This window comes from Citrus clementina, unplaced genomic scaffold, assembly GCF_000493195.1.
Source record: "Citrus clementina cultivar Clemenules unplaced genomic scaffold, Citrus_clementina_v1.0 scaffold_4, whole genome shotgun sequence".
Classification (NCBI taxonomy): domain Eukaryota; kingdom Viridiplantae; phylum Streptophyta; class Magnoliopsida; order Sapindales; family Rutaceae; genus Citrus; species Citrus x clementina.
Window position 1 is genome coordinate 7,993,356 of NW_006262274.1, and position 16,678 is coordinate 8,010,033.

At 35.6% G+C, this 16,678-nt stretch overlaps 1 long non-coding RNA gene and 1 other non-coding gene across 3 annotated transcripts; both read right to left on the minus strand.

Annotated features, from left to right (window-relative positions):
• Positions 1-453: 453 nt before the first annotated feature.
• Positions 454-2,478, minus strand: LOC18045678. 2 transcript variants are annotated; one of them, XR_002906029.1, is made up of 3 exons: positions 2,055-2,478; positions 1,249-1,656; positions 454-1,097 (listed from the first exon to the last, which is right to left on the minus strand). It is a non-coding gene; the product is annotated as an uncharacterized LOC18045678 (long non-coding RNA). The 2 variants fall into 2 exon arrangements; XR_002906028.1 differs by having other exon boundaries at positions 1,860-2,478.
• Positions 2,479-11,038: 8,560 nt separating this feature from the next.
• Positions 11,039-11,142, minus strand: LOC112099379. The gene has a single exon (XR_002906183.1). It is a non-coding gene; the product is annotated as a small nucleolar RNA R71 (small nucleolar RNA).
• Positions 11,143-16,678: the final 5,536 nt, after the last annotated feature.

Sequence of the window (16,678 nt, forward strand, 5' to 3'; positions counted from 1 at the left end):
AAAATAATTGGGTTACCCAATAACCCGCTTAATACTATATATTAAACAAAATTTACATCAAACATTTACATATTGTCATACATACTTAATTTATCCATATTATAAAATATACATATCTACTAAAATATTACACATTTACACCATTGAAGTTTTATTATATATATGTAAATAATATTATATATCGATATTATAAAATATATATGTCTACCAATATTTTACATATTTATACTATTAAAGCTCTAAATGTATATAAAATTTTATAAATAAAACACTGTGTTTATATTCATCTTTTCAAAAATAAAAAAAAAGAAGATCATCTCTAATATTTGAGTTTTGATGACAAAAACTTACAAATTATTTTAAAATAGAAAATATAATCATGTTATTGATCGGGTAAATGGATCAAAAACTTTAACCCTAATCCGACACGAAAAAAAATCGTGTTGACCCGGACCCAATCCACTTAATAATCGTATTAAATTCAACAACCCATACCCATTTATTCATGTCGGGTAATCGGGTTGTGTCAAATTTTACCAGCTCTAGGTATAATAAAACATCACTGGGTGTGATGGTAACCATAAGAATACAACAACTGCCTTGACAAAATGATGAAACATGTTCATCCTTGAAAATTTCCAGAAGAAATTTCAGAAACAAGTTCGTGGTCTTCATTGATATTACTTCTTAAAGTCAATTCACTTATAATCTTGTGGTTAGGAGCACTCTCTTTGGTTGCAAGCGGTTCATACCATTGAGGACCAAAACCGGCAGCTTTTCTTACTACCTCATTAAAAGGTGGCTTCAATGGCCCCGAAAGTGTGTCCTCACCATGGCGCGAAAGTTCTGAATGAACTCTTCATTTTCCTCTGTTGTACATCCGTTTTCTCCTGCTTCACTTTCTAAAGGTGCCAAGCTGTCTTGGAGTAAAGTCGGATACCCAGACCTCAAGCAAAGATATCTAAACCACCTTACTCTAGCAGCACAATGTGTAATCTCTTCTCGGTAAACCACCCTTTCTAATAACTCTGCAGTCTCATTATCACCTCCATTGCGGAAACGAGAGATGGCCGTGGGCAGCACATTAAGTCCCCTGGCTTGCAAGTATAATACAATATATTCATCAAATTATCATTCATTAATGCCTTATTTGGAAACTTGACTCTAGGAAGCATTCTAGAGATCAATAATCCTTTTCTTATTCGGTAAAAAGAACATATATATACTGAAACAATAAACACACCTTACCCCAAACAAAATGCTGCATTTTGTAAGAAGTTGGATATGGTGGAATGCCTTTGTTAGTAACATGATTTGTTTATTCAAAGCCATGAGCAGAATTTCAGTACTATTTCACTTCCATTATGCTGTTAGGTACCTTCTAATAAAGCAAACCAAAAAAGAAAATTAATGAGAATTATGAACCTCATGGACACAATGCTCTATTGCTAAACGCGCCAGCAGGTCCTTGGATGTAGCAATGGCCGAGTCCTAGAGGCTGTCATGAGCTGGTAAAGCTCCATAAGAAGAACCTAGTTCCTCCAATTGTGCTGCAAGGAGAGTGAAGTGTCGGCCTTTGTCTTGAGCCACCTTCACAAAATCCATGAAGAATTCCCTTGGCATCGCTTTTTGCTTACCAAAACGAGCAATTATATCCTACATGAAAAATACAAAAGTATTTATGGCTAAAAAATCCACATAGTACCACATATATGCTTAGCCAAAAACCAAATAAAGCTAAAAGTGACAGGCTTCACTGACACAAAAGCTAAAACACTTATCGTGAAATGATCGACTAAATCATTAGCATTATATATCTATAACATGAAATAACAGAGAAGGTGAAAAAAAAAAAGCACCCAAGACAAGTCAATGGCCCAGCTCTCAGTGTGCGCAAGGCTATGCACAATAGCCTGCCTATTCTGCAAGCCCTGCTTTACCAAGCTTCGGCATTAAACTTGCGACACCAATTTAACCTCCCATTTTGTTATTTCATTGACGCATTTCATCGAACACTTAACAGGAAGAAAAAAGAAAAATGAATGAGTAGGTACTGTAGACATTGCCGAGCCTAGCTGGGCGGCAAGATACGGGAAGGTCCAGAGCAGGGTTGTAGGGCTGAGTGATGGTTCGCCGAGCCATCGGCAAGCAACCGAGCCGCCGAGTCGGGCTTTCTCTAAAGGGTCGGGTGTGTTTAGAACTCCAAGCGCCGCTTCTACCAGGGTCTAGCTTTCCATTACCACCAAGTCTCGGCTCATTTCTTCTCCTCTCTGAGTTGGACCGATTAAATTGCTTTAACGGTTATTTGTGTTGTAAATCGTGGTGGATCCCACCAAAATAATGCTCTCCCATTATCTGTTAAATTGATGCATGTTGCCTTCCGGAAGAGTAATCAACAAGAGGAGCGTGATCTTATAAGAGAAGAATTATAGTAATATTGGATACACATGTATTGTACTCTTTTTTCCTTTTGACCAGGTGTTCCCATTGGGTTTTTACCGGCAAAAGTTTTTAATAAGGCAGTGTCCAATGTCATCGGGGGAGCACATCTAATAAATAATTGGTGAATCCAAGGGGAAGTGTTGTAAATTTTGGTGGATTCCACCAAAATAATGCTCTCCCATTATCTTCTTTATTGCTCTTCCCATTATCCTTTTTATAATTAATAATTGTGAATAACTCCACCTTCTAATGCCTATATATATACCCTTTCTTTGCTAATGAATAAATACAATTCAATTTCTCGTTCAAGGCATTTTGCTTGTTTTCTTCAATCTTCATTTGAGTATTCCTTACTTAGATACCATCATTAAATAATTGCTTACATACAATCCCTTTAAATTATAACATCCATTATCTCCAAATTTATAACACGTTATCAGCACAAATTTCGCCCCGGTACATGAAGTATTCTATCCATTTATTCTTTTATATATATTTTTAATTATTCTTATCTCTTTTCAATATTTATTATACTAATCTCTTTTATTTGTTTGTGATAATGTCTCACTTGACAAAATTGGAGTTTAATGCTTTGCATATATCAGACGAGAATTATTTATCCTAGATCATAGATGCCGAAATTCATCTTGATGCTATGGGCCTTAGTAACACCATAAAAAATAATAATGACTCATCCACTCAAGATCGAGCCGAGGCCATGATTTTTCTACGGCATCATCTCCACTAAGCACTTAAATTGGAATATCTCACTATAATGGATCCATATGTTCTGTAGAGCAGTTTGTACGAAAGATATGGTCATTTACGGTCAGCCATTCTTCCCAATGCTTGTAGTGAATGGAATGCCTTCAGGCTACAAGACTTTAAGTCAGTACATGAATATAATTATGTACTATGCATAATTACTTCATAGTTAAAACTGTGTGGAGAAAATATTACTGATGAAGATATGTTGGAAAAAACATTTACAACATTTCATGCTTCCAACATGGTTTTACAGCAACAATATAGAGCTAGTCAGTATACAAAATATTCTAACTTGATTGCATGCCTTCTTGTGGCAGAGAAGAATAATGAATTATTAATGAAAATCATCAAGTCTATCCTATTGGTACAAAACCAATTTTTGAAGCAAATGTTGTCTCACATGATTGTGAAGACAATTATGAAAATGGGCATGGCCGCGGGCATAACCGTGGCCGTAGACATAGTCGTGGCTGTGGTCGTGGCTATTATCGAGGCCGAGGAAAAAATAAAAATCATTATTATCGACCTCATGGTGGATATAAGAACCACAAAAAAAGGGAAAAATGAGGACCAACATAATACTCAAGAAAACACTTGTGATAGATGTGGAATGTCCGGTCATTTTTGGAGACAATGTCGTACTCCCAGACATCATGCGGATATGTTTCAGGCATCCTTAAAATCAAAAGGAAAAAATATTAAAACAAACTATATTGATGACTCGGATCCAGTGGATGTTACACATCTTGATGTTTCAGACTTCTTTGAAGATAATGATGGAAAAATTGATCACTTGATTGGTGATGGAAATGTTCATCACATTTAAAATTTTATTTGTGCTTTATGTTTGTTCATGCAATTTTTATTTTTCGTGTTTTCTAATATGTATTTCTCTTTTTACTTTTGTTTAAGGATATGGATTTTAATAAAATGTTTGATGGAGAAATATGTTTGGCTGATAGTGCAATTACACATACAATTCTTCGAAACAAGATGTATTTTTTAAATTTAAATTTAATTAAGGTAAATGTGAATACAATATCAGGTCCAGTAGATCTGATTGAAGGTACTGGAAGAGCAATGATCATATTAGCAAAAAGTACGAAATTGGATATTTATAATGCTCTGTATTCACCTAAATAAAAAAGAAATTTACTTGGTTTTAAAGACATTCGTCGTAATAATTTTATTTAGAAACAATGAATGAGAATAATATAGAATATCTATACATTACCTCTAACATGTCTGGAAAGAAAGAGATATTAGAAAAGCTTCCAGCTTTCTGATCTGTCTTATATTATACGACGATAAAATCAATGGAAAGTTACGTAGTCATAAAAGATAAGTTATCTGATCCAAAATCTTTATACTTTGGCATGACCGCCTTGGTCACCCTAGATCAATAATGATGCGTAGAATTATTGAAAATTCTCATGGACATCCATTGAAAGATTTGAAAATTTTATTGTCAAATGAGAATAGTTGCACTACTTATTCACAAGGAAAATTGGTAGTTTTAAACCATCACCCAGTAAAATTGATTCTAAATCTACATCATTTTTACAAAGGATTCAAGGAGATATATGTGGGCCTATTCACCCACCAAGTGGATAATTTCGTTATTTCATGGTTTTGATTGATGCATCTGCACGATGGTCACATGTTTGTTTAATATATACACGTAACATTGCATTTACATGATTGCTTGCGCAGATAATCAGGTTACATGATAATTTCTAGATTATCCAATCAAGACCATACGTCTAGATAATCCTGGTGAGTTTACTTCGAAAATATTTGATGATTATTGCATGACAGTTGGGATTGACGTAGAACACCCAGTACCACATGTACATACTCAGAATAGATTAGCAGAATCTCTTACCAAGCATCTTCAGGTAATTGCTAGAACTTTATTATTACGAAGTCAATTACCTATTTCGACATGGGGACATACTATTTTGCATGCTGCAACATTAATCCGCTTGAGGCCTATTGCCTATCATAAATATTCCCTATTGCAATTGGTATTGGGACATCAAATTTATCCCATTTACGCATTTTTGGTTGCGCAGTATAAGTGCCAATTGCCCCCCCATAACGTACTAAAATGGGACCCCAACGACGTTTGGGAATTTATGTGGGATTTGACTCACCATCTATTATCAGATATCTTGAACCATTGACGGGTGATGTATTTACCACACGATTTGCGGATTGTCATTTTGATGAGACAAATTTTCCTCCATTAGGAGAAAGAAAAAAAGTCCATGAGGTTAGGCATGATCCTCAATGGAAAGTGACTTATCTATCTCATTTAGATCCACGCACATCTCAGAGTGAAAATGAAGTGCGAAGGATAGTTCATTTGCAGCAAATTGTAGAACAATTGCCAGATGTATTTATAAACGCAGCTAAAGTAACCAAATCATATATACCAGCTGCTAATATATCCGGCCGGGTCATTGTACATAAAGAACAATTAATGAAAAGTGCAACTGAGGAATTATCTGTGGCACGCCAGAAGCTTGGTAGACCAATTGGTTCAAAAGACAGTGTTTCGAGAAAAAGAAAAATGATTAAACAGGGTTCTACTGCAAATGATTATAAAAATCTAAAAGAACAAATTGCTTCAGAAAAGCAACGAGTCTCTGAAAAGATTAAAAACCCTGATAATGCACAAACTCTTCATGAGGAACAAAACCTTGAAAAGGCACATAAATCCAAAAATAGTGAGATTTCTGTTGATTATACTCATGATAATATTTTGAAAAGGTATTTTGTCTTTAATGAGACCAAATACCCTGAAAGACTCTTTAAAAAGGCATATGCTCAAGATATGGCTCAAGCTCTTGAAGTAACTGAAGATAAAAAAATTATCATAAATGATATGTTTGCATTTACAGTAACTATTGACATTGTAAATGATCATGATCCACAAACGATTGATGAATGTAGACTGAGGCATGATTGGCTTAAGTGGAAAGAAGCAATCCAGGCAGAATTGACTTCTTTAGCCAAACGTGAAGTATTCGGACCTGTAGTCTAAACACCTAAGGATGTTAAACATGTTGGGTACAAATGGGTATTTGTACAGAAACATAATGAAAATGATGAAGTTGTAAGATATAAAGCACGACTTGTTGCATAAGGCTTCTCACAGAGACCTGCTATTGATTATAATGAAACATACTCTCCAGTAATGTGTGCAATTACGTTTCGATTTTTAATTGGTTTGGTTGTATCAGAAAATCTTGATATGCGTCTCATGGATGTGGTGACAGCTTATCTATATGAGTCACTTGACACAGATATATATATATGAAAATCCCTGAAGGATTTAAAATGCCAAAATCTTGTCAATCATCACATTGTGGCTTGTATTCAATAAAGCTACAAAAGTCTTTATATGGATTAAAACAATATGGATGCATGTGGTATAATCGTCTCAGTGAATATTTGATAAAAATAGGATACGTTAATGATCCTATCTGTCCATGTGGTTATTATCAAGTAATCAAAATCTGGAATTGCTATTGTTGCTATTTATGTTGATGATTTGAATTTAATAGGAACTCCTGAAGAGCTCCAAAAGACCGCTCAATGTTTGAAAAATGAATTTGAAATGAAAGATTTGGGAAAAATTAAGTATTGTCTCGGGCTGCAGACCGAACACAAACCTAATGGTATATTTATCCATCAGTCAACTTATACTGAGAAAATTTTAAAACGTTTCAACATGGATAAAGCTTACGCATTGAGTACCCCAATGGTAGTCCGGTCTCTTGATCTTAAAAAGATTCATTCCGTCTTAAAGAAGATGATGAACGGATACTTGGTCCTAAAGTACCATATCTAAATGTAATTGGTGCTCTGATGTATTTAGCACAATGTACTAGACCAGACATAACATTATCTGTTAATCTGTTATCTCGATTTAGCTCTGAACCAACTAGAAGACATTGAAATGGTGTCAACACATTTTTCATTATCTTCGAAGAACAATTGATTTAGGTTTATTTTATTCTAATGAACTAACAAAAAATCCAAGTCTTGTTGGTTTGCTGATGTAAGTTATTTATCTGATCTCCATAAAGTTTGTTCACAAACAAGATATATTTTCACTTTCAATGGTACAACGATTTCTTGGAAATCTACAAAACAGACTCTCGTTGCAACATCCTCCATTAATTCTAAAATTCTTGCACTACATGAAGCTAGTCAAGAATGCATATGTTTGCGATCTGTAATCCATCATATTCAAAGTACGTGTAGAATATCTTCAAGTTCAGATATCCCAACAGTGATATATGAAAATAATGCTGGATGTATAGCTCAACTCATAGGAGGATACATTAAAGGGGACAGAACACAACATATTTCACCGAAATTCTTCTACACTCATGAGCTAAAACAGAACAGGAAGATTGATATCAAACATATACGCTCCATGGAAAATTTAACTGATATGTTTACAAAAGCTCTACCTACCTACATATACACCCTTTCTTTGCTAATGAATTAATACAATTCAATTTCTCACTCAAGGCATTTTGCTTGTTTTCTTTAATCTTCATTTGAGTATTCCTTACTTAGATATCATCATTAAATAATTGTTTACATACAATCCCTTTAAATTATAACATCCATTATCTCCAAATTTATAACAATTTGAGCAATATTTCCCTCGTTATTAATTTTTAATTATTTTATTTCCAATAAAAAATTAATGTTTTTATTTTTCATGTTTTGTTAATATACCAAAATATTATATTTTAGTTTTTTAAAAAAATAAATAAATTCACACTTATATTCAAGATATTAAAAAAAGAAAAATAAACATGTAATTCAAACATATATATTCAAACTATTCACATTTCAGCCTAATTCAGACCCATTCAGATTTTAGATTTTAAAAAAAGACTTTAATGTAATGTCTGTTGGGGCATTTCGATGTAATTTAAGGTCCAATCTAACGTTTGTTAATATCGGTCTTGACATGTCAAAACTAAAGTTCAATTAAAAAGTTTTGCGCAAAAAAAAAAAAATCGTTACAGAAGTCCGTAATATAGCATATATAAGTTTTCACTAGGGGCAAGCATTCAGTTCAGTTCAGGCAGTAAAAATAATATTTTCACAAATTTTAAAACCAATTGGTTTTTGTTTGGTTTGGTTTAAAAGCAAACAAAACAATTTAGAGAAAAAAATTAAAAATTAAAAATTAAATTTAAGTTGATTAATACAAGTAAGTATTAATGCAATAGGTATGCAATTTATTTTAATTTGTTTAATTGTTGATCTTGGCTCATTCTAAGAGGTAATGTAAGTATTGTAGATGTGTATATTGGTATGTGGAGTTCTAACATCGTTACATGTGATTTTTATGTTGTTGATTTCTTATTTTATTTATTATTGTCGATTTATAATTTATAGTGGATTTTTAGATTATATATGTAAGTTTGTTTCGTATTGGTAGGGATGGCAATAGGCACTGCCTACTATGAGTTGTTATTATTAAACATGTATCCATACAAAATTTAAATTACCAAACTCACTCATTGTTGAGTGTTAGAAAATGCATATTTATAAAGGAGAAAACCGTCATTTTACATTTTAAGTCTTACTAACAACCCTTACTTTTATATATTTAACCTTCTTGTGATTTAATTACATGTGTTTTATTTTAATTAAGTATTTTATGTATTTTAGGGGCATTATAGTCATTTCACAATAAAGGAGAGATCAGACGGCAAAACGGACATCACTTTTGAACTCAGGACGGTCGAAAACCTTAGGAGGAGCATAAAAGGAAAAATGACACTATTCACATGTACGGTACTATTCACGTGTACGGTACTGTATACGTTACTGTTCACGACACTGTTCACATAGACGGATGATGACGTGGCATTGACCGATGATGTGGCATTGACTGATGAGGTGTCACGATCCTGTTGGACTAAAATTCTTATGTACTGTTGATGGTGACGTGGCAGCATATCAGTGGACGAAAAATCTCGCGTACGGTGCATGCATCACACAGGATTATTTTCAACCAAACCGCGTTACTGTTCATCCGGGTCAAACCGCGTTACTGTTCAAAGTCGGGTCAAACCGTGTTACTGTTCATCCGCGTGGTCAAACCGTGGACTGTTGACTGATGACGTGGCGCAATCCTGAGCGTCCAAACTGTTTTTAATCCGATGGCCATGATTTACTCCATGTATCTATAAAAAGGGGGCCTCCCCCCCTAATTTGATATCTCTGAATCCATTTTTGGGATCCATTTTCTGTAATTCCTTCTCCATCTTGTATTTTCTTCGTATTTTAATAAATTCCCATTTTACCCCTAGTTCAATTATGAGTGGCTAATTTTCTTTCAAGCTTGGGTTGAAGGTGAAGTCTCAACATGTGTCATGGGCTTTATTTGGTAAATTTATTTTCTCATCCCCTCTAGTTTTTGTGGATGTTTTGACTTCTCGTCGACAAATAATACTAATCTTGTCTAGTACCGCCTTGGTTTCACCGGCCCTCTAGTATAAGATTATTATTATTTGGCACGATAAGCCCTTAGCACCATATTGATTAGAGCGTGGTTCATGAGGTGTGGATTCCCCCCTCATGATTTAATTGGCATTAATACGGATTATTTAGCCCATGATGCATGTTGATACGGATCCAGATACCCAAGTACGTTATTTCAATAGAATTCTCTTCAATTTCTTCTCGCCATTTCAATACCAATTTTAGAATTTATTCTCGCCATTTTAATTTAAGTTGTAGCATATTCCAAATCATTTCCACCACAAATCCAATCACTCATTCACAAAATTAATTCTACACAATTAAAATCCACCTCCTCGTGGGATCGACACTCGTCACCATTGATCTATACTATAATAGATTCGTGCGCTTGCGAGTACATTAAAATTTGCACAACAAGTTTTTGGCGCCGTTGCCGGGGAGGTAAGTAATTTTAATTCATAGAATTAATTTTTTTTGAATAATTTCTTTTATTTTTTTTTCTTGTATTTTTTTTTAAATTAAAAAAAAGAAAAAAAAAGTGAATCTACATTTAAAGGTTAGTATTTCTTTTCTTTTTCTCTTCTTTAAAATTCTGTAATTTAATTTTCCATTTATTTTTCTTTGTAATTTTTTTTGTTTATCTTATTAATTTAATTTTTAGTTAATTTCTTTCACGTATTTATTTTTGTGTATTTTTATAGAAAGGTTGTAATAGCGCAATAAGGTTAGTATCGTAATTTCTCACTCTTCTTTATTTTTATTTGTTTTGTTCCCATCTTTATTTTTTGTTTTGTTTGCATCTTTATTTTTATTTTATTTATTTTGCATGCATGGTCGTAGGTCATTATTACCTAATCTTGAACCTATAGACCTTGAATTAGAAAAAACACTTCGCACACACAAACACGTTAAAAATAAAATGGATTTACAAGCACCACAGGAGAGGCCATTTAAGGACTATTTTAGTCCCTTAGCTAATTTGAGCACGTCATGCATAAGATACCCAAATGTAGCTGCTAGGAGTTTTGAATTAAAACCTAGTGTGTTAAATTGTCTCCCTACATTTTATGGCCTAGAAAATGAGGATCCATATAATCATTTGAATGATTTTCATGCCATTTGTCAAACATTCAAATATGAGAATTTTTCAGATGATGATGTTAAACTTAGACTATTCCCATTTTCTTTAAAAGATAGAGCTCGTACATGGTTAAATACTTTACCTGCTAATAGCATTTCATCATGGGAACAAATGGTAACGAAATTTTTGAATAAATATTTCCCAGTGCATAAAACCAATGCTATTCGCAGGGAAATCTCGGAGTTTACCCAGAGAGAGGACGAGCAATTTTTCGAAACATGGGAGCGATTCAATGGGCTACTCTTGAAGTGTCCACATCATGGGTACGAGAAATGGCACCAATGCCAATACTTCTTGGAGGGATTATTGCCGAATGTGCAAGAATGGCTAATGGCAACAAGTGGAGGAGAGCTAATGTCAAAAAGTGCATCAGAGATTTGGGAATTCTTCCAGCGACAAGCGGATAATTCCCAACAACGGAGTCGATCACTCAGGAATACTAGAAGAATTAAAGGAGTGAATGAGGTTCAAATTGGCGAGTCAACTTCGGGAATCAAAGAAGTCAAGGAGATGGTTGAAGGTCTTGCTCGACAAATAGCATCGTTATCGACTGCTAAATCAACAGAACCACATGACCATGACTCATACTCAGATCAAGCCAATGCCATAGGTGTAATGAGAAAACCATCTAATTACAACCCATACTCCAACACATATAACTCTGGATGGAGAGACCACCCCAATTTTTCATGGTCTCAAGGATTCCAACAGAATGGACCAGCAACTCCAGCTCCACCAATGCAACAAATTCCTCAAAATCCTCAAGCCTCTCAGCCCCCATTTAGACCATTCAATCAGAACCAGAACCACTCTCAACCTAGACCATGGGAGGATGCATTCCAGAATTTTAGGAATGTTACTCACTCCACGATTGAGCAACAGAACCGCACCATTGATGGACTACGAAATGAGTTGAGAGCAGGCTTCAACTCACAAGCTCAATCTGTTTCAAGCCTCGAGAAGATGGTGGGACAACTTGCTTCTTCAGTTCAAACCTTGGCACTGACCGTTGAGAAAGGTAAGTTTCCAAGTCAACCAGTGCCTAATCCTAAAGGAGTACGTGAAGCAAGTACCAGTTCACCACAGCAGCATGGAGAGGTCAAAGCAGTTATGACCTTGCGAAAAGGAAAAGAAGTCGACAACAAAGTGGAGATGCCGGTAACCAAAGAAAATCAAATTGTACCTGTGAATGTTGAAGACTCATCACCGGAGGAGAAAGAAGAAACCAACCCACGAGAATACGTTTCGAAAGCTCCATTTCCTCAAAGGTTAGCGAAAGGAAAGAAGGGAAAATCCACAGGTGAGATTCTCGAAATCTTCAAACAGGTAAGTGTTAATATCCCTTTGCTTGATGCTATTAAACAAGTTCCATCTTATGCCAAGTTTCTTAAAGATTTGTGTACTAAAAAGAGAAACATGCATGTTCAAAAGAAGGCATTTTTAACAGAAAACGTTAGTTCTATACTCCAACATAAAATTCCTTTAAAATGCAAAGACCCAGGCTCCCCCACTATCTCATGTAGTATAGGGAACCACACAATTGAGAATGCTTTGTTGGATTTAGGAGCTAGTGTAAATTTATTGCCTTACTCTGTGTTTGTGAAACTTGGACTGGGAGAATTACACCCAACTCCAGTGGTGTTACAACTTGCAGATCGGTCCACGAAAATACCTCGTGGTATTGTGGAGGACGTGCTTATCCAGGTAGACAAGTTTTATTTTCCTGTTGATTTCATTGTAATTGACACTCAACCAATACAGGATTCAAGGAAGCACATCCCCATTATTCTAGGCCGACCTTTCTTGGCAACTGCGGATGCTCACATTCAATGTAGAACTGGAAATATGCAATTGTCTTTCGGCAACATGACTATGGAGCTGAACATCTTCAACATTGCCAAACAACCTCACAGTGCAGATGATGGAATTGTTGATGTGGATTTAATCGAAGCATTAGTTGATGACACTTTTCTTTCAAACCTTAGTGATGATCCTTTACAGACATGTTTAACTCACTTTGGTTTTGATTTTGATATTGACAGATCGGTTGATGAGCTCAACGCCCTGCTTGACTCAGCACCATCTATGGACACTAATAAATGGAAGTCAAGAGTTGAGCAACTAGCACCATCAGAGAAGCAACTCATTCCATCATCAGAATCACCACCGAAACTCGAGCTCAAACCATTGCCCAACACTTTGGAATATGCGTTTTAGGAGAAGAAAGTACTCTACCGGTAATCATCTCATCATCCCTAAATGACGAACAAAAAGGTAAGTTGTTGGATGTTTTAAAAGAGCACAAAGAAGCATTAGGATGGACCATAGCAGATATTAAAGGTATAAACCCAGTAGATTGCATGCATTACATTCACCTTGATGAAAATGCTAAAACTACTAGGGAGATGCAACGTCGGTTAAATCCTAACATGAAAGAAGTTGTTAGAACTGAGGTCCTTAAGCTATTAGATGCAGGTATCATTTACCCAATTTCTGATAGTTCATGGGTCAGTCCTGTACAAGTTGTCCCTAAAAAGTCAGGAGTCACAGTAGTTACCAATGCTGATAATGAATTGATACCCACTAGAGTGACTACAGGATGGCGTGTATGCATTGATTATAGAAAATTGAATTCTGTCACACGTAAAGACCATTTTCCTTTACCATTTATTGATCAAATGCTTGATAGATTAGCAGGCCATGAATTTTATTGCTTTCTAGATGGTTACTCAGGATATAATCAGATTCCCATAGCACCAAAAGATCAAGAGAAAACTACTTTCACTTGCCCTTTTGGCACATTTGCATATAGGAGAATGCCATTTGGATTATGTAATGCACCTGCTACATTTCAACGATGCATGTTGAGCATTTTTTCTGATATGGTGGAACGATTCCTTGAAGTCTTTATGGATGATTTTTCTGTCTTTGGTGACTCGTTTGATCAATGTTTACATCATCTAACACTAGTTCTGCAGAGATGTATCGAGAAGAACTTGGTCTTAAATTGGGAGAAATGCCATTTTATGGTAAAACAAGGTATTGTTCTCGGTCACATCATTTCGAGCAAAGGTATTGAGGTTGACAAAGCCAAGGTGGATCTCATTTCTAATCTTCCTCCACCCAGAACAGTCAGAGAAGTAAGATCTTTCCTTGGGCATGCTGGTTTCTATAGACGTTTCATTAAAGATTTTAGCAAAGTTTCTAGACCCTTATGCAATTTACTTGCTAAGGATGTACCTTTTATCTTTAATGATTCATGTCTTATGGCGTTTGAAAAATTAAAACGGTTGTTGACATCATCACCCATCATTCAGGCCCCAAACTGGAGCTTACCATTTGAGCTCATGTGTGATGCATCTGATTATGCAGTAGGAGCAGTATTAGGACAAAGAGTTGATCGAATTCCCCATGTTATTTACTATGCTAGTATGACATTGAATGATGCACAGTTGAACTATTCAACTACTGAAAAAGAAATGCTAGCAGTAGTGTTTGCATTGGAAAAATTTCGATCATATCTCATTGGTTGTAAAATAATCGTGTTCACAGATCATGCTGCTCTTAAATATCTTCTCACAAAGAAAGATGCAAAAGCCAGACTAATTCGTTGGGTGTTACTTTTGCAGGAATTTGACTTGGAATTCAAAGATAAAAAAGGGACAGAAAATGTTGTGGCGGACCACCTCTCTCGTCTCCATTTTGACACAATTATAGAACAATTACCATTAAATGAGTCATTTCCAGATGAACAATTAATGAGTGTGGAAGTATTACCTTGGTATGCTGATATAGTTAATTATCTTGTTACAGGTAAACTTCCAGAGCATTGGACCAAGCAAGACAAGGCTAAATTCTTTGCAGAGATAAAGAATTTCTTTTGGGATGACCCGTATTTGTTCAAGTATTGTGCGGATCAAATTGTTAGACGATGTGTCCCAGAAAGTGAAATTCAGAATATCCTTTCATTCTGCCATGAACAAGCTTGTGGAGGCCATTTCAGTGCTAAGAAGACAGCGACTAAAGTTTTACAATGTGGTTTCTATTGGCCATCTATATTTCGAGACGCTTACACTTTCTGTTCTTCATGTGATAGGTGTCAACGAATGGGAAGCATTACACGAAGGAACATGATGCCACTAAATCCAATTTTAGTGGTTGAGATTTTTGACGTATGGGGTATCGACTTCATGGGACCCTTTCCCCCGTCTTTTGGCCATCAATACATATTGGTTGCTGTTGACTACGTATCAAAATGGGTAGAAGCAATTCCATGTAGAACCAATGATCACAAGGTGGTAATAGCATTTTTGAAAAGCAACATTGTTTCACGCTTTGGATTCCCTCGAGCAATAATCAGTGATGGTGGTGCCCACTTTTGTAACAAAGCATTCAAAGCTCTTTTGACAAAGTATTCAATCACACACAAAGTGGCGACCCCGTATCATCCGCAAACCAGTGGCCAAGTTGAGATCTCCAATCGAGAAATAAAGCACATATTAGAAAAGACGGTGACGCCAGACAGGAAAGATTGGTCATTAAGACTTGATGATGCATTATGGGCATATAGAACGGCTTTCAAGACCCCGATTGGGATGTCACCCTACAGGCTAGTGTATGGAAAAGCTTGCCACCTACCTGTGGAACTCGAGCATCGTGCGTATTGGGCCATCAAGAAATTCAATTTTGACATGCAGCAAGCCAACTCAGAAAGAAGATTACAACTGGCAGAACTTGAAGAAATTCGCAATGACGCGTACGAAAATGCCAAGATTTACAAGCAACGAATGAAAGTCTTCCATGATAAGCAAATTATGAGAAAATCGTTCACTCCAGGTCAGAAAGTGCTTTTATTCAATTCTCGCTTGCACCTATTCCCAGGTAAGTTACGCTCTCGTTGGTCTGGCCCATTTATTGTTCATACTGTTTTTCCACATGGGGCAATTGAAATTAAAGACCCAAAGAATGGTGTCACGTTTAAAGTTAATGGTCAAAGATTAAAGCCATATCTAGAGTACCAACCACATGAAGAAGACACCGAAATAAATTTGAGTGACCCACCAAATTTGAATTGATTTTTTTTTTCTTTTCGTTAATTTGATTTTTCTTTCTTTCTTTTTATTATTATTCTTTTGCTAATTGAAATTGTTTTTGCATAAGTGTGTTTATTTTACCATTAAGTTTTCTCTTATCATTTTTAATCATGAGTCTCATACTTAGACCGTTCCTCCTGAACATTCTTAAACCACTTCAACGTGTCAAAACTCATCTCAAAAGACAGATTCAATTTTGTAAAACACATCGCATTTGGACTCTACAACCACCAGAGTTAGTACCCTATGTTGAGGGTTTAGAACACCAACTCAGAGACATTGAGAGAAGTGTTTACGACATCCAGTTGGAGCTTGAGGTAAATTCAATAAGAGGACGATTTTAATTTTCTTTGTGTGTTTTAATTTGTTTTTCTATTTGTGTGCTTTAGTTTGTTACCCCGGTGAAGTGGCGGATAACGGTACTCCGTGACAATCAAGTCGGTTACTTCAGTTTCCCATAATAACTGATATTTTGAGGCGAAGGTATGGACAGAAACGAGATTCTAGCGAAGCTTCACAAGCGATTCCCTTCACTTCCTCAGAATGCCCTCCTTACGATCTATAAAGCTCGGTCCGAACGCATGCGATTACTCATGAGAAATAACATACCTGCTGACATCCGTTGGTTAATCGAGGCTAAAGTACGATCGGCAGGTGAGTTACCTCCAAAATTTATTGCATACATGCCTGGTTGTGGTAAAGGAAATTA